The 26096-nt window shown below is 40.3% G+C and overlaps 1 pseudogene; it reads right to left on the bottom strand.

Moving 5' to 3' along the window:
* On the bottom strand, positions 1 to 25347 carry LOC142449150 (mitochondrial import inner membrane translocase subunit Tim17-A pseudogene; annotated as a pseudogene).
* Positions 25348 to 26096: the final 749 nt, after the last annotated feature.

Genomic DNA, 26096 nt, shown 5'->3' with positions numbered 1-26096 from the left:
TCAATATTTTCCACGAGGTGAGAATGGTAACTGGGTTGATGGTAATTGGGAGGAATCTTCAGCAAAGTGAGGGCCATTGGAAACTGCACAACAAAATACCAGCGTCTTCAATTAAAGTTAAGAAAGTGCCACCCACTGCAGCTGATCCAACCATGGCCATCTGTCCATTTCTTGCTGCCAGTTTGACACCACTTGTGATGGAGTTCCAGGGATCTTCTTTGCCTCTGACTTGAACCATGCTGCAGTCAAGCATGGGAAACAGACCTCCTCAAATTGCAAAACTGCCTTCCAACTGTGGCGCCCTGGTTTTAATCACTGTCCAACTCCTTGGTAGTCTATGGTTGACTTCCACTGGACAATTCTGAACACCTTTGATTGCTTGGAAGATACCATAGCTATGGTGCCCATTGTAAAGGCTCCCCCACAATCATCCACAATGTGCCAAGGGCAAGGGTTTAGAGCGTACACTTCCACCTGAACTCTAGTGGCACCTCCTTGATTTTTCTATTGTTACTTTCTTACATTATCAAAAAACTTGGTTTGTAATGTATCAAAGTTTTAAAATTTATTAAGGCTCCCTTTGTGTCCTAACAAATGATATCTTTTAGAAAATGTTCCACATGTAATGGAAAACAATGTATATTGTGTTTCTGTTAGATGGTATTTTCATATATCTCAGCGTACTGGTTGCTTAATTGTGTAGTTTAGTTTTTCTGTTTTTTTTTAATTAACTTTCTGTCCAGTTGTTCTGTCCTTCCTTGATAGTGGTGCATTGAACTTTCCTACTATTGCTGTAGTATTGCCTTTTCCTCTCTTCAACACTGTATTAGTTTAATGAATGAATTTTTGATATCTTTCATTGTATTAGTTTAATGAATGGATTTTTGAATAGCTATTTACTATAATTATATATCTTCTTGTTCAATTATCCTTTTAATCATTATGTAATACCCTTCTTTGTCTCTCATTATTGGTTTTGCTTTAAAGCCTATTTGATCAGATATTAATATTGCCCCTTCTTTTTTATTGCCATTAGGTTGGTTTCTTTCATTTTCATCCCTTGATTTACTCTTTGTGTCTAACGTGTGTTTCTTGTAAGGAGTATATTGATGGGTCCTATTGTTCTCTTATCCACTCTGTCTCTTGACTGGTGCTTTTAAACCCATTACATTCAGTTTTTTTTTTATTGACAGGTATGAATTGGTTGCTGTAATGTTGCTGTGCGTTTTTGTGGTGTTGTTGCTTTATTGTTCCTCATGTATTTCTGTGCTGAGTTCCTTTTGTTTGTCGGTTTCCAGTAGACATTTCCTTTGCGGTTATTTTACTGACTAGATGTTTATTATTTTTCCTCTTTTTCATTTTGATGAAATTTTCTCTTTTCTCTGGAGTTATTTTGCTATTTATTATTTTCTTCTCAAGTTTAAGACAGTCTGTTTTCTTTTGAGAGCCACATGACTTCTTGTCTGTTTAAATGTTTTGTCTGTACATTCGTTCCCCTTTTTTATTGTAATTTTCTTCATTGTGGAATGATACTTCATCTTCCTATTTTCAGTAGTGTATGTTTGTCTTATTCAGGGATACTTTAAAGGGTTGATTTCTGGAGGTGTTATCTGTATGTAGACCTCAGATTTCATTCATGAATGTTGCTCTTGATGTAATCCAATAGCTCATTTGTTCTTCTGCCATTAATGCCCAATGGCATCAACTCTGTTCTTGAGATGTTCTTGAAATTCAAGTGGGTTAGCCTCAAGTCCTATTTGGGCTCTTAGGAGCTTGTTTTAATTTCCTCCAGCTTCAACCTGAACTTACATGTGAGCAATTGGTATCAGTTCCATAGTTTCCTAGCTTCACCTTTGTTGCTGATATCGAATATCTCCATCATTTTTCTCCCCACAGACAAATGTAGTCAAATTTGTTTCTGTGTATTCTATCTGCTGAAGTCCAAATCCATAGCCCCTGTTTGTGTTGTTAAAAGAAGGTTATTGTGAAGAAGAAGTCTGTGATCTTGTATAATTCTATTATGTGATCTCGAGCTTCATTTTTACCACCAAGACCATATTTTTCATTCATCTGGATTGCATGTTTGATCAATTTCAGCATGAAGACATTGGTAAAATGCTTCAAATTCTGCATCATTGGCTTAGTGGTCAGTGTATATACTTGAATAATGGTTGTCTTGACAGGGTTTCCTTGTATGCAGATAAATATTGTCCTATCACACAAAGCAGATCTGCTAGTTATGGTGAATTCGTAAAGACCGTTTTTCTCCCAGTAATTAATATTTTACTAATAGCCTGTGATATACAGATTACACAGCCTTGCTTGCTGAGAGGAGGAGGAATTGAAGTAGTTGCTGATGAGGATCAAGGATTTCATCCTTCAGTGTGGATTACCACTCAGTGTAAAGAAAATCCAAATCCTCAAAACCGGACCAATATGTAGCATCAATGGTGAATGGAGAAAACATTGAAGCTGACAAGAATTATGTCATGCTTGGATCCACAATAATGCTCATGGAAATAGCAGTCATGAGCTCAAATGACACATTGCATTAAGTAAATCTTCTTTAAAATGAAGATCAAGAGTGTTATTTTGAGGACTAAGGTATTTTCAAAGGCATGTAAAAGTTGGACTTCCCAATTACAAGGATGCACCTAATTATTAAGGACCCTTTAGACTACTTTTCCAAAGTATCTCCTTCAATAAATGGATTCTTTCTGTTAAAAAAAGTTGGACACTGAATAAGGATAACCAAAGAAGAACAAGTCAGTGGCCAATAATAAAATTATTTTTAAATTTTATATCCTGTTTTACACCTTGTTTTGGAATTCTTCCAAAGTTTGTGATTTCATTATTTAATCTAATTTTACAATTTAAACATCTAATCAGGTGATAAGAATTATGCACTTTAATTTAAAATATTTAAATACTCAATTTGATATTCAAGAAGAACTGCATATCTTAGGATTCATATGCCTCTTATCAATTCCATGTTTTTATACTATTAACCATCTGCTTATACAGCAGAAAATGAAAAATCCAGGAATATATATGTTTATCAGATATTCAGGGAAGTTCAACAGAAATATCTCCCTAAGGGAAAAACAGAAAAGAATATTTATACCATTTGATCTTATATGACACACACCACTATCACATTTTCTGGATATATTGGGGTCTGTTAGGAAATCATCACAGGTTGTTTACTTTGTTTGAACAGAACTTGTGTACATGAAAACATTCGACTGATCTGTTAAAAATATTGCCTGTCCTTTTCCCTCTAGCGGCACGAATCTAGCCACTGGGAACTAGAGGGCATTTATAGTTACATGTTTTTTATCAGTCTCATTCTTCTGATTCTCTCGTTTCATATCTGTTTGTGGATGAAAGTTTCAGAGTTTCTGTCCTGATAAACATGCCTAGTTGGAATATATCTCCAAGCTTCTTGGATCTGTAAAAAACTGACCAGAACCTTCGGGGAGCAGCCTTCCTTGGGAAGTTGTCAATGCCACTGGTCTTCTTTCACACTGGCAGTCGTCCCTGGCCAATAGTCCATAGCACAGCATTTCATCTCTGCTGCTTTGAGCCCTGCCACAAAGGGACACATGTAGATACTGAGTAGTATCCATATTTTGAAACAGAAAAATGATGGCATTTTTGGTACTTCCCTTAGATGAGATCAGTGTTTGTCCAGGGTCACAGGGATGGCTATGACTACTGATGATTTGAGTTCCTGAGTTGCTATAAAATTGGAGGGGACATTTCTGTTTTTAAATTATGAATTTTAGTATGAACAACTTAATCCTTTGGGTTAAAAAGCATTTTTCTGCTCACACATGACACTTTATATTAATTTAATTTTTGATATGCATTCATCAACTAGTAATCTAGCTGCCATTGAATGAAAGCAAATCAACAGGCTTTTCATCTGGGGCTAGGAGTCCTGGTAGTTGAATAGATTATGTGTTGAGTTCCTAACTGCGAGGCGAATGATTGGACACTTCTTTGGTTTAGATCTCCTGCTTTGAGGGTGCCCGATGAATGGTGGCCAGGACTACCATCTGTTTACTATTTTAATGTCACACTTTCTTCCTTGTGACATGCATTAGTCTGGGAGGCATAGTTCTGCCTTTGTGAGTGAATGTCATTAAAAGATTTCCCCTATGTCTTGTTCTTAGTCTCTGGGCCCAGATGCTCTTAGTCTCTTGGCCCCCATTCTCTTAGCCTTGAGGGTTCTTGGGTTTCTTGCCTCTGGGGATCCCCCCAAGTTCTGCATATGTGGGTGCTCTTTCCCATGTGGTTGTTGGTGCCCAGTTGTGAACCCCAGCGCGGCTTCAGCGTGGCGTGGCATGTTTCCCAGAAATAGCGTGTACTCTTTTGAAACTATAACGCCTGACACCTGTCCTTCATAAAAACCCACTTGGGTCACAAAACGTGTTTCGGCATGAATTCTTTCAGTGTGGGAAGCAAAGAGTCAAGGTATAACCCACTCCAGAAACCTAACATCTCCACCCCCATTTTTTGGTTTAAATAGTGTCCAGTCACTTAAGTGTTTAACCTGTCCAAATCAATGATTTATGTATTACAGTCTAAGGCCAGACTACACTTGCATAATTTCCTTTTCGCAACAGTGTTTTAATTGCTATACCACTGACTAAATTAATGACATATGAATAGAATTACCTTATCCCCAGGTAGATGATTTATAATGTTATCTATCGTAAAACGATAATGATGGTTCTAAGGTGAACCAGAGACATGTATGAATCATAGACATATGATTGGATTTCGGTCTCACATTTAATGCTAGTTCCCATCTAAAAATTCATTTTTATGGCATGGCCCTACTTGATAATCACCCTCATGAATAGATCATTGAACTTGTTTCTGATAGTCAAGCACCATCTGGTGCTATAGTGAGTTGTGCTGAAGAAACCAGATGGTGCTTGGCTATCAGAAAGAGTAGCATGTAAAAACAAGCAGTCATCTAAGGGAGGCCTCAACACGTTCCCACGGAAGCAGCACACCAGCCTGTGGGATCCAAGGATTGTAAATAACATAAATCCAAATCTGAAGGAGAACTTACATGGCGAACACCCAGTTTGCAGAAGGCTGTGGCTGGCAGTGGAAGGCCACAATCCATCTGCAGGCTCCCCACATGGATTGAGCCGCCAGTGACGCCCCTCTGACACAGTCCAGGCACGAGAACAGCCCTGCTACCAGACAGAGAGCACTGAGTGTAACGTCAGCTACGGCAGATGTGGTTATGTTAAAATGTAATACTTTACATTTAAAGTTGTTGCCGTTTTTAACATTTTCTGTTTCCTTTCTGAGGTTTTTCTGTTTTGTCTAGTTATTATTGTTGTTGTTTTCTGCTTCCTGTTTGCATTTTGTATGATTTTCTGTATATGAAATCTAAGATAGGTAAATTTACAGAGACAGTAACTGGGTTAAAAATTGCCTAGTAATTATTGGAGGATGGAGGGAAATGGAGAACTAATAACAATGAATAGGAGAAGAAAATGTTCTAAGATTGATTGTGGTGATGATTGCACAACTCTTCTTAATATGACTGAATGATTAAATTGTATGATACATGAAATATATGCCAATGAAACAATCAAAAAGGAAAAAAGGACATAGTCTCAGAAACGCATAGGAGAAGTTCTACAGGTGGGTGGGGTTGGGCTGCCATATGCAAGGACAGCCATTGAAAGGGAGTCCCACGGGAGAGAGATGATGCTTCCTGCTCCATAAAGAGATACAGTTACGGAGACTCACAGGAGGCTGTTCTACCCTGTCCTAGGAGTTGGCCTCAACTCAATGGCAATGAGCGAGTGGACATGAGCCAGAATCAACTTGATGATTGTGAGTCTGTTTTTTCGAGGAACCTCTGCTAGACTTAAATAACTAATGTTTCAACTAGCAGCTGAGGTTGTATATAATTTGTTCCACCCAGGGACTCCATTCCTTCATCTAGTTGATGTAACTCACCTACAGTGTTCTATGTGCTGGGCTAAGTACTAGGGATTTGTTTGTGGAACATTGTATCAAAACTATTAAATTATATGGCATATTAATTATATGCCAATAAAAGTATCTTAAAAATTAAGTAAAGAAGGGGCTCCTCTCAAGGGATTCCTTTCTTTTCCCTTCTGCTGAGCCAGCTGCTCTTTTATACGCCACGCTGGTGGCAGATGCATTATTCAAGAAGTATTCATTCAACATTGTTAGGTGTCAATGCAGACTGATACAACGACCCAACTGTATTGGCCGACAAAAGTGTTTCTTGTTCACCGGTCTGTGGGTAAGGCAGGAGTTGGCTTGGCTGTTTAGTTTTATACTGTAAGTTAGGTCCAAGCCCACTCCATTCGTTTCACTCAGAATGGAGAAGTAGGAAATTTATACCAACCCTTTCTCATCCTACTTTTCTATATAACACACATCACCAAGAAAATTTGTTTTCTGTATGCCAAAATATTCTTCCTTTATGTGTATTAAACAAATATGCTGATTCCAAAAATCACTGGATGTCTATCCATTCAATTGACTTCACTGCCTTTGATCAATGACATTCTGTTGCCTCTCTCTCTACCTTCACCACCTGCTAGTCAGTTCGTCATGTGTGTCGGCTTGTGTGTTGCTAGATGCAATAGCACTGGCATTTCAAATTCTAACAAGGCTACCCACAGTGGGCACGTTTCAGCAGAACTTCTGGAACAAGATGGACTAGGGTCTGGGAATCAATTTCCAAAAATGAATGAATGAAAACCTTATGGATCAGAACAATCATGTGATATAGTGCTGAGGGATGAGTCTGGAAGGTATTTAACATGCACAGTGGCTACACGATGGACTTCAGCATCCCAGGAATTATGAAGGTGGCCCAGGTGCAGGCATTTTGTTCTGCTACACTTGAGGTTGCCATGAGCTGGAGTCAACGCACCTGGAGGGTACGTAATAATAACAGCAATCAGCCTCCTAAGGAGTCCATTCCTTCCTGTGACTCCCAAATCACTTTAGGACAGGTATTAGAGATTACCTAGCACTCACTGACTTCTACAGTAAGGCAGCAGAAGCAAATCTACATCTTTTATGGTGATAGGAAGCAGGAGCAGCAGTGTTCGGGAGTTTGTGAAGGGCCAATTTGGTAGTCAGAAGACGCTCACTACCAGCTGCTCTGTGGGAGAAGATGAGGTTTCCTACTCCTGTAAAGAGTTAGTCTTGGAAACCCACAGAGACAGCTGTACTCTTTCCTAGAGGGTCCTTATAAATTAGAATCAACTTGATGACAATGAGAATGAACAAATGAATGAAATACGTATATAAGCACTGCTGGGTTTTCTTCTTTACAAAACTCAGCCTAAGACAAGGGGTTTCCAAAAGATCACAGAAATTTAGAATTAGAAGATAATGGAAAATTTCCACAAACTTTTTGAAGTCCCCCACATATACTGATTTCATAATCTTTGGAAAATACCATCTATTCTAGGAAACAGTACTGGTCCTACTGAATTTAGAATTGAGATCCTACTGAATTAAAATTTTAAATTTAAATTGAATTGAAAATTTAATCTTTGGAGAATACCATCTATTCTAGGAAACAGTACTGGTCCTACTGAATTTAGAATTGAGATCCTACTGAATTAAAATTTAAAATTTAAATTGAATTCAAAATTTAATCTTTGGAGAATACCATCTACTCTAGGAAACAGTACTGGTCCTACTGAATTTAGAATTGGTCTGTGTGTGTGACCTCTGTAGTTGCACATGGCCCCAATTTTGGGGGTTTGGACTTGCCTGCTTCTATTTTGGGGTTTGGACTTGCCTGCTTCTATTTTAGGGTTTGAACTTGTGTGCACCATTTTATTGATAAAAATTATCTCACAGCTTCTTTTTTACTTTGGATTATTATAGTGAAGTGAACTTGCTTAAATATGTCTCTTCTGGTCGTTTCTCTGTAACTCCCACTAGATGATTAGGTGGAACCATGAAAAAGGCATAACTCGGTCTAACTCAAGGATTGGTCATGTTTGCCATTTCTCTGAATATCCAAGAGCCATCTCAAATGCATTTTAAAAATTGGTGTATTTGATATATGGTATTGGAAAAGAATATTGTAAGTATCATGCACTGCTACCCCCCCCCAAACAAAACAACCCTGCCCTCCTCCCCGCCCCCCCCCCCCAAGGTCTGTTTTGGAAGAAGTCCAGTCAGAATGCTCATTAGAATATCGAGTATAGGATGGTAAAACTTTGCCTCAAGTACTTTGGACGTGTTATTGGGAGAGGCCAGTTTCTGGAGTAGGGCACCGTGCTTGGTAAAGTGGAGTGTCAGCGAAAAAGAAGAATGCCCTCAATGAGATATACTGGCACAGTGGCTGCAACAATGGGCTCAAAGCTAGAAACAATCCTGAAGATGCCAGGGGCTTAGGTGGAGAGCAAATGTTTTGCGAATGATGAGGGCACTGACTGTACAGATGTGTTTTACACAATTGATGTATGTATGGATTATGATAAGAGTTGTATGAGCCCCTAATAAAATGATTAAAATTTTTTTTTTGTTTTAGTTTCCTCAGAACTATGGTGTGTCTTCATGTGCGTTTTTATTTGCTTCAAATTTACTCAGCATGTTGAATTTGTATGTATATGCCTTTATTAAATTTGGGATGTTCTCAGCAAAAACAAAAGATGGCATCGTATGAGGCTGTGTTTCCCTCTGTTGTATATAGGGTCACCAGGAGTTGGTGCCCATTGGGCGGCACGTAACAACAACATGTTAGAAGCATTAACCGAGAGAGAATTCCTGGGATCATCAAGGAAGAAGTGCCACCAGTGGGTTGGTTACCTTTGAGATATCTGCATGAAGTGTTGGAGGCAAAAGAGCCCATGACACCCAGAGACCAGCAACACCAATTATCACTAAAACGCATGCAGCCAGTACACATGGCCGGCACTATCTGAGGAACTGCCAGTAGAGTAATGAATGAGATGGATCAGGTCACTGCTCTGACCACAAATTCTACTGAGAGAAACAATACCAGACAAACCAAAAACAGATAAAATCTTTAAACTCAAAACTCATTGCCCTTGAGTCAATGCGACGCATAGTGATCCTATAGGACACGGTAGAATGGTTCCTGTGAGCTTCTGAGATTATTACTCTTTTCAAGAGAACGTGGAGCAGCTAGTGGTTGTGATTAGCCGCCCAAGCTGACCTTGTGATTAGCCGCCCAACTCACAACCAGTACACCACCAGAGCACTGAATAAATCCGTCCACCTCTACCCACCTCCATTTTGTAAGGCCCTTGTCTAAGTCTATTGCAATAGACCAGTAGTTCACTGACTAACTTGTCCTTCTACTTCCTTTGGGTCCTTGGTCAAATTATCTCACAAATTAATGCTTTCAAATGCCTATCACTTATGCTCTTTGTTATTATTATTTACCATGTGTGTATTATATTGACCATATGTGCTATGGCACATAAAGTCCTACATGTCTGCTTCCTGGCTACACATCTGATCACATGCATAGCATATTCTCCCTTCCATCCGTGTTCCACTTCTCACTCTCTGATGTCCAGCTCATTTCTGCTGTAGTGCTTCACGCGGACTCTTCATTATTTCTGCAGTCTTCTCAAAATACCATGTCTAACTTCTGCTTTACCATTCGGCTTCTTATTTTGCATAAATTTGAATAATGGTTGTATTGACTGGATTTCCTTGCATTATCAGAGACAGCATTGTACGTCAGATGCTATCACAGACAGATAGACTTTGAAATGTGTTTTTGGACTATGAATGCAACGCCACTCCTCTTTATTGTTTCATTCCCAGCATAGCAAACCATTTGATATTCTGGTACAGAAGGGCCAATACTGGTCCATTTCAGCTCACTAACACTTAGAAAAATGATCTCTATGCATTCCATTTCATTTAGAATGACTTCCAATTTCCCTAGATTCCTACTCGGTACATTGCAAGTTCGAATTATTAACTGATGTTTGCAGCTGTTTGCTCTCTTCTCACTTTGTGGCATGCATCAACAGCAACTGAAGGCACCAGCGTCTTACTCCTACCGGCTATACTCCAGCCATGTCATTATGGTCGCCAGCCCTTGGAGAAGGCAGCTATTCTTCAGACATATTTTAAGTGCCCTCTGATGCGAGGGGCTCCTCTTCTGGCACTCTCTCTGACAATGTTCTGCATCTGTGAGGTTTTCCGTAACTGACACTTTTTCCATGGTATCCAGAAGGTGGCTAATTCCTCTAAGTGGACAACTAGCGGTTCTTTCTCTGTAGTCTGTTCTTCGTCTGGAAGCTCTGCTGAAACTTGGTCACGTCGAGTGGCCCTGCTGCTATTTGAAATGCCTGTGACATCTCAGCATCACAGTAGCATACAAGCCACCACAGCACAGCAAAGTGACAGACAAGTGGTGGGTTAAACTCCTGGCTGCCCTATCCTGAGCTTCCAAAATGGAATCTTTATGGGAACAGACAGCCTCATCTTTCTCCCACCCAGTGGATGGTGGATTTGAACTACTGACCTTGTGTTAGGAGCCCAACACAATTGACACAATATACAAAGTCATCAAAGTTCCTTAAAAAAGCCACTGGTAATAAAGAAGGTTACAGATATTGAGAGACTATCAATTGAAAGTTTCCAAAAAGTGAAGCCTGTGATGGAGTTGCTGACTAATCTATGGCAAGAAATTTGGACAACTAGAAGAGATCCATATTTATGCCTATTCCGAAGAAAGGTGATTCAATATAATATATAAATTATAAAGCAATCTCAATATTACATGCAAGTAAAACTTTGATGAAGATATTTACAAAATGATTGCAGGCGACTGTGAGATATTCAAAATGATCAACATTCAAAATGATCAACAGGGGAGTGTGAGAAATTCAAACTGAATTCATAAGGGATATGGAACTAGGGATACTATTGCTGATGTCAGAAAGATCTTGCTTGAAAGCAGAGAATATCGCAAAGGATTTAGCTTTGTGGATCATAGCCAATTATGGGCAATACTTGGAAGCATGGGAATTCTAGAACACTTCATTGTACCCATGCTGAATCTGTACATAGGCAAAGAAGCAGTTATTCAATTACTATGTAAATATAAAGAAAGCAAAAATCCTCAAAACAAGTCCAATAATTAATATCACAGTAAATAAATAAAATATTGAAGTTGTCAAGTATTTCATTTTACTCTGATATATAATCAAAGTGCACACAGACATATCATTTAGGAAATTAAATGACATATTGCATTGAGCAAATATGCTGCAAAAGACACCCCTACCCCCCACCCTGAAGAATTCACTTCAGAGGACAACACTGAAGCTATAACTCAGGGAGAGGAGCATGTCTGATCAGAGCACACAAGAATGAACAAAGAGGGAAGGAGAGAGAGTGGAATACATCCTGGCCCAACAAGCCCCAAGGAGGATATTCCTGTTCAGAGCAACCAATGAACAGCGAGGACCATAGGGCCAGCCCCACCACAAGACATGACATCCCTCACTGACCCATAGCAATATGAGGGACAACACTGTAGGCACAGTGTGGGAATTATGACCGATCTGACCCACCACACGAGGGCAAAATGCTAAGGGCGTGCAATAGAGCAGTAAGGGTAGCAAGGCAATAAGTCCCCAGGGAATACCAAGAATAGACAATGGGGCCATGGCATGGCACCCCATCAGACTCGACCAGAAAACACTCCTAAATGTCATCAAACAGACCAGGAACTATTTTTTTGTGTCATTGTTTTGTTCTGCTCTGTCTTGTTTTTGGCTTGTTATTGTCTCTCCATGTCTATCCAGTTAAGATAGGAGGGATAAACAATCCAGAGGAGAAAACAACAGGACTGATGGTTCAGGAAGACCCTGGAGAGAGGGAGGTGGGGGAAAGGAAGTGTGTGTTAACAAACCAAGGTACAAGGGAAGAACAAGTGATCTAAAATCAATAGCAAGGAGGGTGTAGGATCCCTGTTGGGGCTTGATCAAGGGTAATGTAACCAAGAGGAATTACTGAATCCCAAATGAAGGCCGAACATGATAGTATTACAAGAGGAAAGTAAAAGGAAATAGAGGAAAGAACTAGGAGACAAAGGACATTTATAGAGGTCTAAATACAGACATGTACATATGTAAATATATTGATATATAATGATAGGGAAATAGATCTATGTGCATATATTTATATGTTAAGTATTAAGTTAGTAAACAGACATTGGGCCTCCACTCAAGTACTCCCTCAATGCAAAAACAATTTGCTCTAATAACCTGGCATTTTGTGATGCTCACCTTCCAAACACGATTGCTGAAGACGGGTGCATAAGCAAATGTGGTGAAGAAACCTGATGGATTTCAAGCTATCAAAAGATATAGCATCTGGAGTCTTAAAGGCTTGAAGATAAACAAGCAGCCATCTACCCGAGAAGCAACAAAGTTCACATGGAAGAAGCACACCAGTCTGTGTGATCATGAGGAGTCGATGGGATCAGGTATCAGGCATCAAAGACTCAGAACAAAAAATCATATTGATGTGAATGAAGGGGAGTACAGAGTGGAGACCCAAAATCCATTTATAGACAATTGGACATCCCCTCACAGAGGGGTGACAGGGGAGAGATGAGCCAGTCAGGGTGCAGTATAGCACCAATGAAACGTGCAATTTTCCTTTAGTTCTTTAATGCTTCCTACCCCCACCCCCTGGCACTATCATGACCCCAATTCTGCCTTACAAATCTAGCTAGAACAGAGGATGTACACAGGTACAGATAAGAGCTGGAAACACAGGGAATCCAGAATAGATAAACGCCTCAGGACCAATAATGAGAGTAGTGATACTAGGAGGGTAAGAGGAAGTTGGGGGGAGAAACGGTGAATCAATCACAGTGATCTACATATAACCCCCTGCCTGGTGGCAGACAACAGGAAAGTTGGTGAAGGGAGACATTGGTCAGAGTAAGACATGAAAAAATAATAATAATTTATAAATTATCAAGGGTTCACGAGGGATTAGGGTGGTGAACAGAGGGGGAAAAATGAGGAGCTGATACCAGGGCTCAAGTAAAAAGAAAATGTTTTGAAAATGATGATGGCAACATATGTACAAATGTGCTCGACACAGTGTATGTATGTATATATGTATGTGTGTATGTATATGTGTTGTGATAAGAACTGTATAAGCCCCCCAATAAAATTATTTTTTAAGTGTTCAAGAGTAAATGTAAAATGTCAAATACTAAAACGTACCTGCTCCAAGCCATGGTATTTTCAATCATCACATATGCACAAGAAAGTTGAACTATGAATAAAGAAGGTGAAAGGAAACTTGATGCATTTGAATTATATGGGCCAAGAATATTAAATATGCCATGGACTGCCAGTAGTACAAAGAAATTTGTCTCGGAAGAAGTATAACCAGGTGCTTCTTAGAAGAGAAGATGGCAAAAGTTCATCTCACATCCTTTGGATATGTCACTTCTAAGTGAATAGTCCTGCTCAGTGAACTAGAGGATGGATGGAAAAGAGGATGACCTTCAAAGAGATGGACTGACAAAGCGGCTTACAAATTAGTGAAGAAGGTACAGGACCAGGCATTGTTTCATTCAGCTATACCCAGGGTTAATAGGAGACCTGGCACAATGGCACTTAACAACAGTATCAGTAATGCAAAATCAATAGAGAATATTCTTCAGTGCAGAGAGATTAAAAGCATTCTCCAAGAGAACAGAAACATGAGATGTCCTTTATCACCACTCTTCCTGGACATTGTACTGGAAATCCTAGATAGAGCAAGAAGGCAAGAAAAGGAATAAGGGCCAATCAAATGAGTAACAATGAAGACAAACGATCTCTAATCACAGGATTCGACTAGAAATTTAATGGAACTGACAGAATTTGGCAAACTAACAGGATACAGATCAACACATAAAAACTGGCTAGATGCTTTTACATCGACAAAGAGAAGTATGAAAAGAAAATTAGGTAAACAACACTATTTATTATAACTCCCCCAAAATAAAATACTTACCGTATATACTCATGTATAAGCCGAGTTTTCAGCACAAAAAATGTGCTGAAAAACTGGGGTTCCGCTTATACATGGGTCAGTGGTACCCCAGCAAGGTGTAACATCTTTTGGGTGATTGCCATTTCTCCGCTGTTCATTCAAAGCCCCGCTGACACTGCAGGGCTTTGAATGTTTGTTTACTCACATCTAACCAGAGCCGTCCTATGACGTGTATCTTTGAATAAGCCTTTTAAAGACCGTGTGCAAAGGATGTTGCATGAATGGATGTCATCTGGTCAAGCCCGACTAATAAAAGGAGGAAATCTTATGAAGCCTGCCATACAGTTAATAGCAAAGTGGGTTCGAGATGCATGGGAAGACATTCCAGAAGACATGGTGTGATGTGCCTTCCAGAAATGTGGTATTAGTAATGCTCTGGATGGCAGTGAAGACTGCGCCTTGTATGAAAATGACAGCAGTGATGGTGATGACGGCGATCTCAGTGAGGACAGCGTCTATGATGACCTCACACCAGCTGAAGCTCTGCATTGGGATATGGATGATGATGAGGAATCCAGTTTTGAAGGATTTTAATTCTTGACATTTTAGCTTGTTTGCTGATTGAGCTCAGGGAATAGTACTCTTCAGGTATCATTGTTGATACCTTCTTGTTTTTGTTTAACCTATTTTCCACTTAACGGTGCTGGTTTACTAATGTTAAATGACTTGTCCTTTTATTTATGTTTTTCATTTAAAATAAATATTTAAATACATGACCCCACTGATGTCTCAATTTTTAGTAATTTTATTTTCATTTGTTTTGATTATTGAAACTCACCAATAGCTTCTGCATTTTCCACCCTTGGCTTATACTCGAGTCAATCAGTTTCTCTAGTTTCCCAGGTAATAATTAGGTACCTCAGCTTATACTCGGGTCGGCTTATATTCAAGTATATACGGTAGATATAAATCTAAGCAAGAACATAAACGACCTATACAAAGAAACTACAAAACACTATTGCAGGAAAGAGACCTACATAATTGAGAAAACAAAACATGTTCATTGAGAGGAAGACTTAAAATTGCATAAATGTGAGTGATAACAAAAGTTATTTATGGATATGATTTGATCCAAATTTGAACAGCATTTTTAATGAGATGAAGTCACCAATTTTACTTGGAAAAGAAGAGGCTCTGGATAAGTAAAACAATGTGGAAGAAAAACAAAGTGGGAGGGCTCACACTACCTACTCTGAGAACTTACTGGACAGCCACCACCAACTCAACTCACTGTCGTTGAGTAAGGACTGACTCATGGCGGCCCTATAGGACAGGGTGCATTGCCCCTGTAAGTTTCCAAGACGGTCACTTTTAATGGGAGTAGTAAGCTCCATCTTTCTCCCTCGGAGAAGAACTGTGGACTTTGAGGATGTCAGCACAGTGGTGGTCAAAGGAGCCTGGTATAACACAAGACCAATGAAGTAGAGTTGGGAAATAAGACTTAAATCCACCAAATTATGAACTGTTGATCCTTAATAAAGTGCCAAAGTCCATTAAGTGGGAAAGAGATCATTTTTTACTCATGTATATGTGTATTAAAACAAAACAGAACTTATACCTCGCAGTATACATAAAAACTAACGATAAGTAAATCAAAAATCTAAATCTAGAACTATAAAGATCAAGGGACAAAAACTAGAGACTATTCTAGGAGCCCCACTATATAGCATAAAAAGAATATCAAACATAACTGAAAATGCACAAACAGAAGATGAACTAGAAAAATAGGCCCTCCTAAAATTTCAACATTTCTGTTTATCAACAGAATTCTTCAATGAAAGGAAAAAGAGCCTACTAACTGACTAAGATGTTGGCTATGACATACATGACATACATGATACACACGACATACATGACATATATGATATACACGACAAGGGTCTAAGATGAATAGGAAATGTCAACACCTCAACAACAAAAGACAACGCAATTGAAAATGACCGAAGGAAATGAGAAACATACCCAGTCACAGATACAGGTTTGGCTGTGGATATTTCTACATACATACTTGTAGATGCCGCATGTATCTTAATATAGACGATAGCTCACAAGAGAGTCACAGTCATGCAAACTTCTTAGGCATAACCAAATACCTTGCAGGATAAAGTTCTTAGGTCAAAAGGTGAAAAAGCACAGATTTGGGGACATCTATGTCAATTGGCACAACATAAAACAATATTCCGCATCCTTCATTGGTGAGCAGCATTTGGAGTCTTAAAAGTTTGTGAGAGGCCATCTAAGATAAAACTATTGATCCCCTCCAATCTGGAGCAATGGAGAGTGAAGCAAACCAAAGACAAAGCACCAACAAGTCTAGTAAATAATGGATCACATGCAACCAGAAGAAATAGATGGTACCCAGTTACCACTACTGATTACTATGATTGGAATCATAACAGAGGATTCTTGACAGGGGAGAAAAATGTAAAACAAAGAATTAAGTTCACAAACAGAACAAATTTATTGATCTAACAGAGACTGGAGGGATCCCCAAGACTATGGCCCTAAGATACCTTTCTGAGCTAAAACTGAAGTAATTTCTATAGACCACTTTTCAGTCCAAAAATAAATAATAATACTCAACAGTACTGCATACCTCAGAACAATTAATTATATGAGATCAAAAGGATAAGATTTGCTTTAAAACATCAACAACAACAACACCCGAGAAGAGTGGAAAATCCAGATGAGGAGAAGCGGGAAATTCAGGGCAGAAATGGCATATTGTCGGGGATGTGAGCAATGTCATAGAGTGCTTTCTGTACAAGCCATCAAATGAGAAACTAATTTTCTCCACAAACTTTCCTCTGAAACACAATTAAAATGAAAAAGAGCTGGGGCTCTGAAGTCAAGCAATCTGTGGATTCTGTCTTTCCTAGTTAGTAATTCTATGATCTTGGACACATTTTTATCCTCTTTAAACCCCAATTTTTATATTGATATTTTGAAGATGACAATAAGTACCTACCCAAGAGGGTTATTCGGATGATTAGAGAATGAATGTAAAATATTTCACACAGAGCCTGGTACAGCATGAATGCTTAATGAACGCAGCTATTAGCCCCATCGTTGGCCATTCCAAAAATCAAGGACCAAGGACAAGCTGCCTTGACTTGGCTGGTGGCGATGTAGTGGGGAGAATAAACTAGTCTATTCTCGCATCTGATTGGCCTACATCCACTTGTCTCCCCACTCTACTGTGAGGCCCTTCAGGCACGCCTCTCCTGGCAGGGTGGGCAATCAATGTCAGTTCATCACTAAGACCCAGTCCCTTTTTGCCCTTGAATATGCAGCCAAGTGGCATTGCCGTGTTAAGTTCCTAAAAGCTTACTCTTCATTTCTGACTTGTCTCTCAGTGGATTAGTAGCACTCTGCTTGTGGACCAGCCCGGGTCGCAGACATCTCTGAGCAGCACTGCTGCCCATTTTCATTACACAGAGTAATGGGAACTCATTGCCAAAGAAGTAATAAAGTATGCTAAGAAGCAGGAGAGCCACTCAGAGAGCCTCACAGAAGCCCAGAGTGAAGCAGAAAATTTATCTTATTTCTCAATGATTTCCTCTCCGACGATTTGTCTCCTGCCTTCTCCATGCCAAGCCGCCTCTCCTGTCAGATGCAGCAGATGTTGCTATGGAGGCAGGTACTTGAACGTCGAGTTGGACTAACTCCAAGATGTCTCTGAGCACAGTCGGGAGGCCCTGGGCTCTGATACCTTTCCAGCAGGAGATTATCATTACCGGGAAAGGGGCTGCGGCTGTGTCAACAATGAGGGGTTCCCAGAATTGCCAGTGAACTCTGAGGACCCAGACCAAGGACACAGCTGTGCACCCAAACAGAGAAGCTGCTTCCCTCGTGTCCATCAGTGGTCTCTAGAACTCACTTGGCAAGCTGAATAGCTCCTCCGCAGCTATGGCTTTAGAAGCAGCGCTCGCTCACCTACAGCTGCTGTGATCCAGGTCTGTGGGGGAATGATGTAGGCAGCCTCGGCCCCAGGCCTGGAAGATGGGTGCTAGGGCCAGAAGATGAAGAGCATTCTGGCGCTCTCAGACTTGACGGGATTCAAGTGTGTATTTCAATCAGAGGATCGCACTTCAGTGAGGGTATGCACTTACTCCAACTGCCTATATCACCTTTGTCAGAGGATAATCCATGTATTCCAAAACTTCCGTAGCTAGCATCCTTTAAATATACAAACAGGAAGCGGGGTGGGTGAGGGGGGTGTGATTTTGAAAGCATGGAGCTTTTGCCAACATTTCATCATCCTCAAGCCATCTTAAATGGCTATAAGGCAAAGTTTAACGTTCAAATTCCTTATTCCCTTCTCCCTTTGCGGGCCCTGGTGGCATAGTGGTTACAAGTTGTGCCGCTAATCGCAAGGTCAGCAGTTCAAAACCACCAGCTGCTCCATGGGAGAAATACAAGGTTTTCTACTACTTCTGTAAAGTCTCAGAAACCCACGGTGGCAGTTCTACCCTGTCCTAGAGGGTTGTGTGGCAGGTACATAATCTAATGTCAACTTGAAGGGTGGAGTCTAGCCTGTCAACCAGGTTACAGCTAATGAAGCCAGGGCTGAGATGCTTCCACTGCCACTAGATCCACATGACTTTCTACCCACTGGCCAGTGATCTTCCTGTATTCGGTGTCATTGCATGTGTTGCATGAGTCTGAAGAGGAATTTATAGTAGACTAGTATCAGAAATAGGGGCTAATACTGGGCTTCTTGGACTTGATCTGGGCTGGGATATTTTCTTAATATACAATTATTCTTTGATATAAAGCACTTTCTTATAGACATATGAGTGTCTATGAATTTGTTTCTCTTGTCAACCCAGACGAACCCAGATTGCTATGAGTCAAAACTGACTCCACGGCAGCGAGTTTGGAAGCTCCTTTTCCCATGTGGCTGCTGTCCTCCCTTGGCACGGATGCCTCACATATGCAACTAACAGATGGGTATAAGCCCCATACTTCCTGCTTGTGGATCCTTACCTTCCACTTCCTCGTACAAATTCTACTAACTTATTGTGCCCTCCCCCATCCTATTCCTATTCCATGTTAAGCCTTCCTTGACATCCTAAAGCAAAATGCTTCGCACATAATGTTTTGTTTGTTCGGTTTCACCAGGTCAGTTTCTGACTCACAGCAACTCTATGTACAACAGAACATACCTCCTAGACCATCCTCACAATCATCTCTATAGTTGAGCTCATTGCTGAGGCAACGGCATCAATCCATCTCATTGACATTGCGAGGCTGCCTTTTTTTCACTGACTCTGTTGGGCATGATATCATTTCCCAGAACTGATCTCTCCTGAGAACATATTTAAAGTATGTTAGACAGAGGTTCACCAATCTTGCTTCCAAGGAGCATTCGGTCTGTACTTCCTCCAAGATGGATTCTGTCTTCTGGAATTCAGAGTACGCTCAACATCCTTCTCTAGCACCATAACTCAAATACATAGACTCTTCTTTAGTCTTCCTTATTCATTGTCTAGTTTTCATCTGCATATGGGGTGATTGAAAATCTCATGGGCTGGGTCAGGTGCACCTGAGTCTTCAAAATGACATCATTGGTCTTTAACGCTTTAAAGAAGTCATACACAGCTTTTCCCAATGTGATACATCAATTACTTATTGACTGCTATTTCCATGAGTGTTGATTGTGAGTCTAAGTAAAATGAAATCCTTTACAATGTCAATGTTTTTCTCCCTTTATTACTGGTGGAGCTGTGAGGGTTTTTGTTTGTTTGTTTGTTTGTGTTTTAAGGAATCATCCATCCATGTGATCTATTGCTAGAAACAACAAACTAAAGAAGAATAGTGTCACATTCATCATTAAAAAAAAATCCATCTCTATCCTGAAGTACAAAGCACAGGATAAAAGGTGTACTAATATCCATACCCATACATGGAAAACCAATTGACTATTTTTCCAATTTACATACCAACCACTATTTTTTTTTTACCAATTTCTGCATTTTTTTCAATTGATCACACCAGCAATCAAGAGTCAGTGATACTTACTGGTGAGTGCAGGACAAACAAATAAGAGGGATCAGTATTGCAAAAGATGGCCTTGGTGACAAAAACTAAGTAGCTGAGACCAAGAAATAGAATTTTTTAGATCAATGACTTATTCATAGAAAATATCCTTTTGAACAATTAATAATAACTGTATACACGGACCTTGTCAAATGGAATACACAGGAGTCAAGTCGAGCACATATGTGCAAAGACATGATGGAGATCCTCATGTCACTGTCAGAACAAGACCAGGGCCCGCTGTAGCACAGATCATCAGCGCCTCAGAAAACTAAAGTAGGTCTGTAAGAGCCGAAATACAATCTTGAGTATATCCCACTTGAATTTAGAGGCCATTTTAAAAACAGATTTGATACATTAAACACTTGGCTGAAGACCAGACAAGGTGTGGAATACTTTCAAGGACATCATATATGAAGAAAGCAAAAGGTTAAGAAAACACTCTTTCCTCTGCAATGATCATTTGGGTTAGCCAATAAAATCGTACGTTTCTAATTTCTAAGATTTGTATACAATGAGGACTTTTTCTGATACAGACATTACTTTGGAAACTATCATTAAACTAAATGATGAATTGAGTCCACAAACCAATAAACCATCGAATGAATGACATATTTTGACCTGTTAGGTCACTCTGGAAATTCTATTTTATTCTATTACACCCGAAATGGCTTTCCTAATGGGATATACGGTCTCCCTTTTTGGTTCCTGTCTGAAACTTAAGATATTGTTCTTTATAACAAAACATCTGACTCTAAGGGATATTACTTCTCTTAAAATATTTATAGCAAGTTTCCAAATCACATTGGAAATGAACTGATGCCAAGTATATGAAGCAAAAGTCTAGACAGAAAGCATCTACATTTAGCTCCAGAGCAGCATCAGGAACCTGAGAGAGAGCGATTCCAACGTCCGCCTCTCACAGGTTTGCAGCAGGGGCAGAGAGGTCTTCCTTGGCGTTCCCACGGAAACCTGGTGGCTGCAGCAGGACGAGGATGCCTTGTGCAGGGCTCACTCCCGGGTCTCATGCCTCTGCCTCCACATCCATGAGTTGCCTAAATGGAATTCTGATGATTAACAGAGAATGAGAGACTTTGCCTCTAGGAATATATAGTTTATTTTTTCCACAAATAGTTATTATTAAGTCTCCACTATGCTCGCTAACTGTGGGCAAGCCCTGGATGTTATGGCTGCAAAATCGGCCTTACTGTCTAATATCAAAGACAACATAATCAACACAGGAGGAAGCAATTACCTTCCGAGAAGTGCCAGGGGCTCATCGTACCAGAAAGTCTGGGTGGTTGTTTAATCTAGAAAAAACAAAAAACTCACTGCCATTAAGTCAGCTCTGACTCATAACACCCTGAGAGGGAAAAGTAGAACCGATAGACTCCAGTAGGTTCTCAAGGCTGTAAGTCTTTACAGGAGCAAGGAGTGGGTTCGAACTGTTGATCTCGCAGTTAGCCACCCAACACTTACCGCACTGTTCTATAAGTGGTGTTTGTCTTGGGTCTTGAAGGAGGAGCAGGTATTCAATAGTGGAGAACAGTGGGAGGAAGCACATTCTAGCAAAGATTGCTTCCTGGGAAGAGGTTAGTAAAAGCAGCTTTGGGGGTACCATCAGCACTGACCCCGTCTTACACCATGAGGTCCCGTCACAGAGGGCATGGCCTCTGACGTCATTCGCACTAAACAGAAGGCCATGTGGAGGCAACACCCTCAGCCAGTTCTATGATATTCCTATTTGAACACATATTTTTCTATATACTTGTCAAACCTGATGCATCTAAATGAGTCTCACTCTCCAGAGTAGTTACATCCAGAGTGACATGATGTTCTCACAGAGGTGTCATTTGCGAAAATAGCCTGGGTCTCTTTTTTGGAAATGGTTCTCGAGATCCATAGGTTCTCAAATCATGTCAGAATAACCATTGTGTCACCATTCTATAATTAATTACACCTTATTCTAAAATACAAATAAAAGTAGATCATTCTTCATTTTTGTTTCCCCAAATGACTACAATTTCTCAATATGAGGATAAGCCACCAGAATGAACTAGGTCTGAGTTCAGGTCTATGGGTCCACCCAGGTTCAAGTTCACTCATAAAGGACAATCCCTAGTCTGAGTTCAGGGCTAGAAAAATGGGAGAGCTGACCCACTGGATGGAGAAAGGAGTCAGGAGCAAGCATATTGGGGAAACTGGCACCTGTTTACCTTCTCACTTGACTTTCACTGCCATTGAGTCAATGTTGACTCATAGACACCCCTCCGTGGATTTCCAAGACTATAACTGTTTATGGGAGCACAAAGCCCAGTCCTCCGGAGAAGGAGCTGGTGATTTTGAACTGCCAACCATACGAATCTCAGCCCATCATGTAACCATGACACCACCGTGACTCTCATTTGAAGGGACTCCAATGTACTGGATAAATGACACGAACATTTATTGAAACCCCTAAGCCTAGGAAATATCTAAACTGAGGCCTGATTCCAAATTCAACTGCTTTCAGAATCACACCGATGCTTCCCTAAAGTGTATCATGAGCTGGCTGCAGGAAAGGGCAGAGCAGCAGGGCTTGGGCATTCAGGGATTCTGAATCCAGCTGCACATAACTCAAATACCCGTGAGTACCCTACAAACATTACTTCTCGTGGGAATTTAGAAATACTGCACCGCGCTGACTGCTCAGTCCATTAATTCATTTAAATCTCAAGCTCCCAAGTTTATTTGACCTACTGTCTTTTCAGGGAAAAAAAAAATCAGTGCCCCCTTGTCAATGAAAAGCTTTTATACTGTAGCCTATAAACCTAGATAAAGTATAGTTATTTTTAGCAGTATAAGATTTTATAGCAATTTACAAAATACAAGTAGTTATAGTAGTATAGGACTGCTTTTGCAAGCACAACCCCTCCCGCCCCCCCCTCCCGGATCATTCCAGCATCCTCAGGGATGATAGCATCCATTTTAGGAAATAATAATTTAATTTACATTTATTGACTGTTATTCTAATTTAACAGGCTAAGTGTTAGGTCTTAGTGATAATAGTGAACACGTGTGAGCTTTTAGTGTCTTTGGGAGAGAGACTAGAATTAACAACATCTTCGCTTATGTGTAAGGAGCCCCTATGGCAGAGTTGGTTATGCCACATAACCTCAAGGTCAACAGTTGCAACCCATAAGCCATTCCTTGAAAAAATTAAGTCACTTTGAGTTGGAGTTAACTTGAAGACCATTGATTTGGGTTTGGTCATCTATTTGTAGAGTAAGAAAGAATAATGGGAGAAATTACTTTTTTTGTTATCAGATTTCTGTAATTAATATGTATAAGTACTCGCATAGTAAGCACACATAGGTTTGTGTTTGAAAATGCCATAACTCACAGAGGATGTGGTAGATTACATAACTACATGAGATTAATCTGTGTCAACTTGATAAATAGGATGAAGGGGTGGAGTCTAGTCTGTCAATTGGGTCACAGTCTGATGGTCCCTCCTTGGGGCGTGGCCTTCTTCTAAGGAGGGTCCTGGGAACCTCCCTCCTCTCTCTCTGCGTCACCTTCCTGTGGACAAGCCACTTCAAGCCATGCTGATGGCAGCCAGAGCCACTGGATCTACAACACTTTGCACCCACAGGTCTGTGATCTCCCTGCATCATTGCCCGTGGCTGTGTGAATTTGGAGAGGGATTTAAGGACTAGTATCAGACTTATGGACTTGATTTGGACTGGGCTGGATGTTTGCTTGATATATAATTACTTTTTGGTAGAAAGCTCTCTCTTACACATATATGAGTGTCTCTGGATATGTTTCTCTAGTCAACCCGGTCTAAAGTGGAGACCCATAACTATGTAGGTAATGTATACACTCAAATTGGCATTGCCTTACATTCTCATATTTTCATATACATGTAACTGCAAGATTATTTGTGAATTGTACAAGCCACGAGTTTCATTCATTTGGCATGAATATGATAGATGGTAAAAAAAGAAAAGAATTAATAGAGAGTAGTAAAACAGCATGAAAGAAAAGGGAAAAAGAAGAACCCGTCTCATCACAGGGCTTTTAAATAAAGATGAAAGGCTCTGTCCAGTCAATACTGCCCTTACCTTGCAGCTTAAATACCTCTCAATACGATTCTAATGGGCAGATGTGAAGGTGGTTACTTGCTAAAGCTATATATTGGTCCACTGAATTCATTTGATGCATTTTTATTATGCATTCCCCAGGTGGTGCAAGTAGTCAATGCACTTGGCTGCCAACCAAGTTTGGGTTCATGTCCACCTAGAGGCACCATGAAAGAATGGCTTTTCATCTATTGCTGAAAAAATCAGCCACTGAAACTCTGTGGAGAACAGTTTTATACCGACACAAAACGAGTCAGAATCAACTCAATGGCAACTGACCAAACGGACCAACTGCTTTCAGTTAAAAGAGCTCTTGCCAAGCCAAGCTGTACTTCATCTGCATCTGCTCCTTGGAGAGGCAAGCTCATTGTCTTAGGGCAGGGAGCTGACTGGTGGGTGCTGTTGTAGCTACACAGCTCCAGGCAATGCCTATGAAATGACTGTGCATTCTGGATTTCAACGTTGTGAATTATCCTCAGGTACATCCACTTCATCCGCAAAGTCTTAGGATGGGAATGAAATGGGTAAGCTTAAAATGCCCCTTTAGATATCTTAAGAAGCAGTATAAAAGACTCCACATTGTAGGTTCTTGCCCTGCTACATTCACAAACTCAAATCCCTAAATTATAGAATAAAATTTATCTTATAAAACTATGCACACACATATAGGCATCCTCCTCTTACACACACACACACACACACACACACACACACACGACTAGAAACAGATTGCAATAGTTAGGGTTTTTTTTGGTGACAACATGGCAGCCATAAGAAGATATGGGGTGGAGGCTAGCCTGTCAATCAGGTCGTAGCTTTACCTCCTTTGGAAGTACCACCAAGATAAACGGCTTGCTGGAGGCCGGCCCTCTCTCTTTCTCCCTGGTGGGCATACCAGCATGCTCCCTGAGCTAGCTGCCCTGCCTTACCATGTGTGCTGCACTACATGTGGGCCAAGCCAACCTGTGGACCACATTGAACCGCATCACTCTGCTGCACTGTTCCATACCTTGGCGCTGCCCCACTTTGCCATGTCTGCTGTCTGCAGTCTGATTTTGCTCCTCTTGCCACTACTCCAGACACCGCACATCCCGTCAGCCATTTCACATCTCTACACAGTGAAGCTCCACCACGATCTGCCTCGCCGTGCTGCACTACTGGCTTCTGCCACTCCATCTTTCTACTGTCTGCTTCCTTGGCTGCGTGAGTTGGAAGGACCTTCAGTATATTAACTGTCCCATGAAACTGAGTTGGACAGAGCTCTCAACTGTGGTGTGGAATAATTTGCTGTTATATTCCTTTTTGCTATTTAAATGTGTGTGTGTGTGTGTGTATATATATATGTATATATACACAGATAATTATAAATATTCTGGTTTTGCTTCTCTAGAGAATCCTGCCTAACACAGAGATATTCAGAAAATTTTGGGTTTCCACATTTCAAAATCCTCCATTCACTCTCTAAAGGTTCCTAGACTGTAATTTCATATAATACATGTTCTTGCAGCTCCTTTGTATTCCTGGGCCGGGATAAAAGGTATGAGTAAATGATTTTAGATAGGCCGTGTAAATACAGATGTACGAGTCTTCATTCTTGGTTTGTTTTTCAGAAGGCTGCATTTTTCTGTTTTAAGTTCAGTGCGATAAAACCATTCTGCAAAGTTCAGCTGAATCCTAAATCACTGTGAATACATATATGTAGTCACCTACTAGGTGGCATGTGTAGTCGTTTCTAGCACATGGAAAATAAATAACCAGTTCTGTCAAAAGTATTATTTCAATAAGACCACCTCAAAACATTGATGTAGGAAAACTTCCCTCCTTAGCTCCTGCACCCTC

Source organism: Tenrec ecaudatus, chromosome 5 (assembly GCF_050624435.1).
Source record: "Tenrec ecaudatus isolate mTenEca1 chromosome 5, mTenEca1.hap1, whole genome shotgun sequence".
NCBI classification, from domain to species: Eukaryota; Metazoa; Chordata; class Mammalia; order Afrosoricida; family Tenrecidae; genus Tenrec; species Tenrec ecaudatus.
This window is presented reverse-complemented; position numbering and strand designations above follow the sequence as displayed.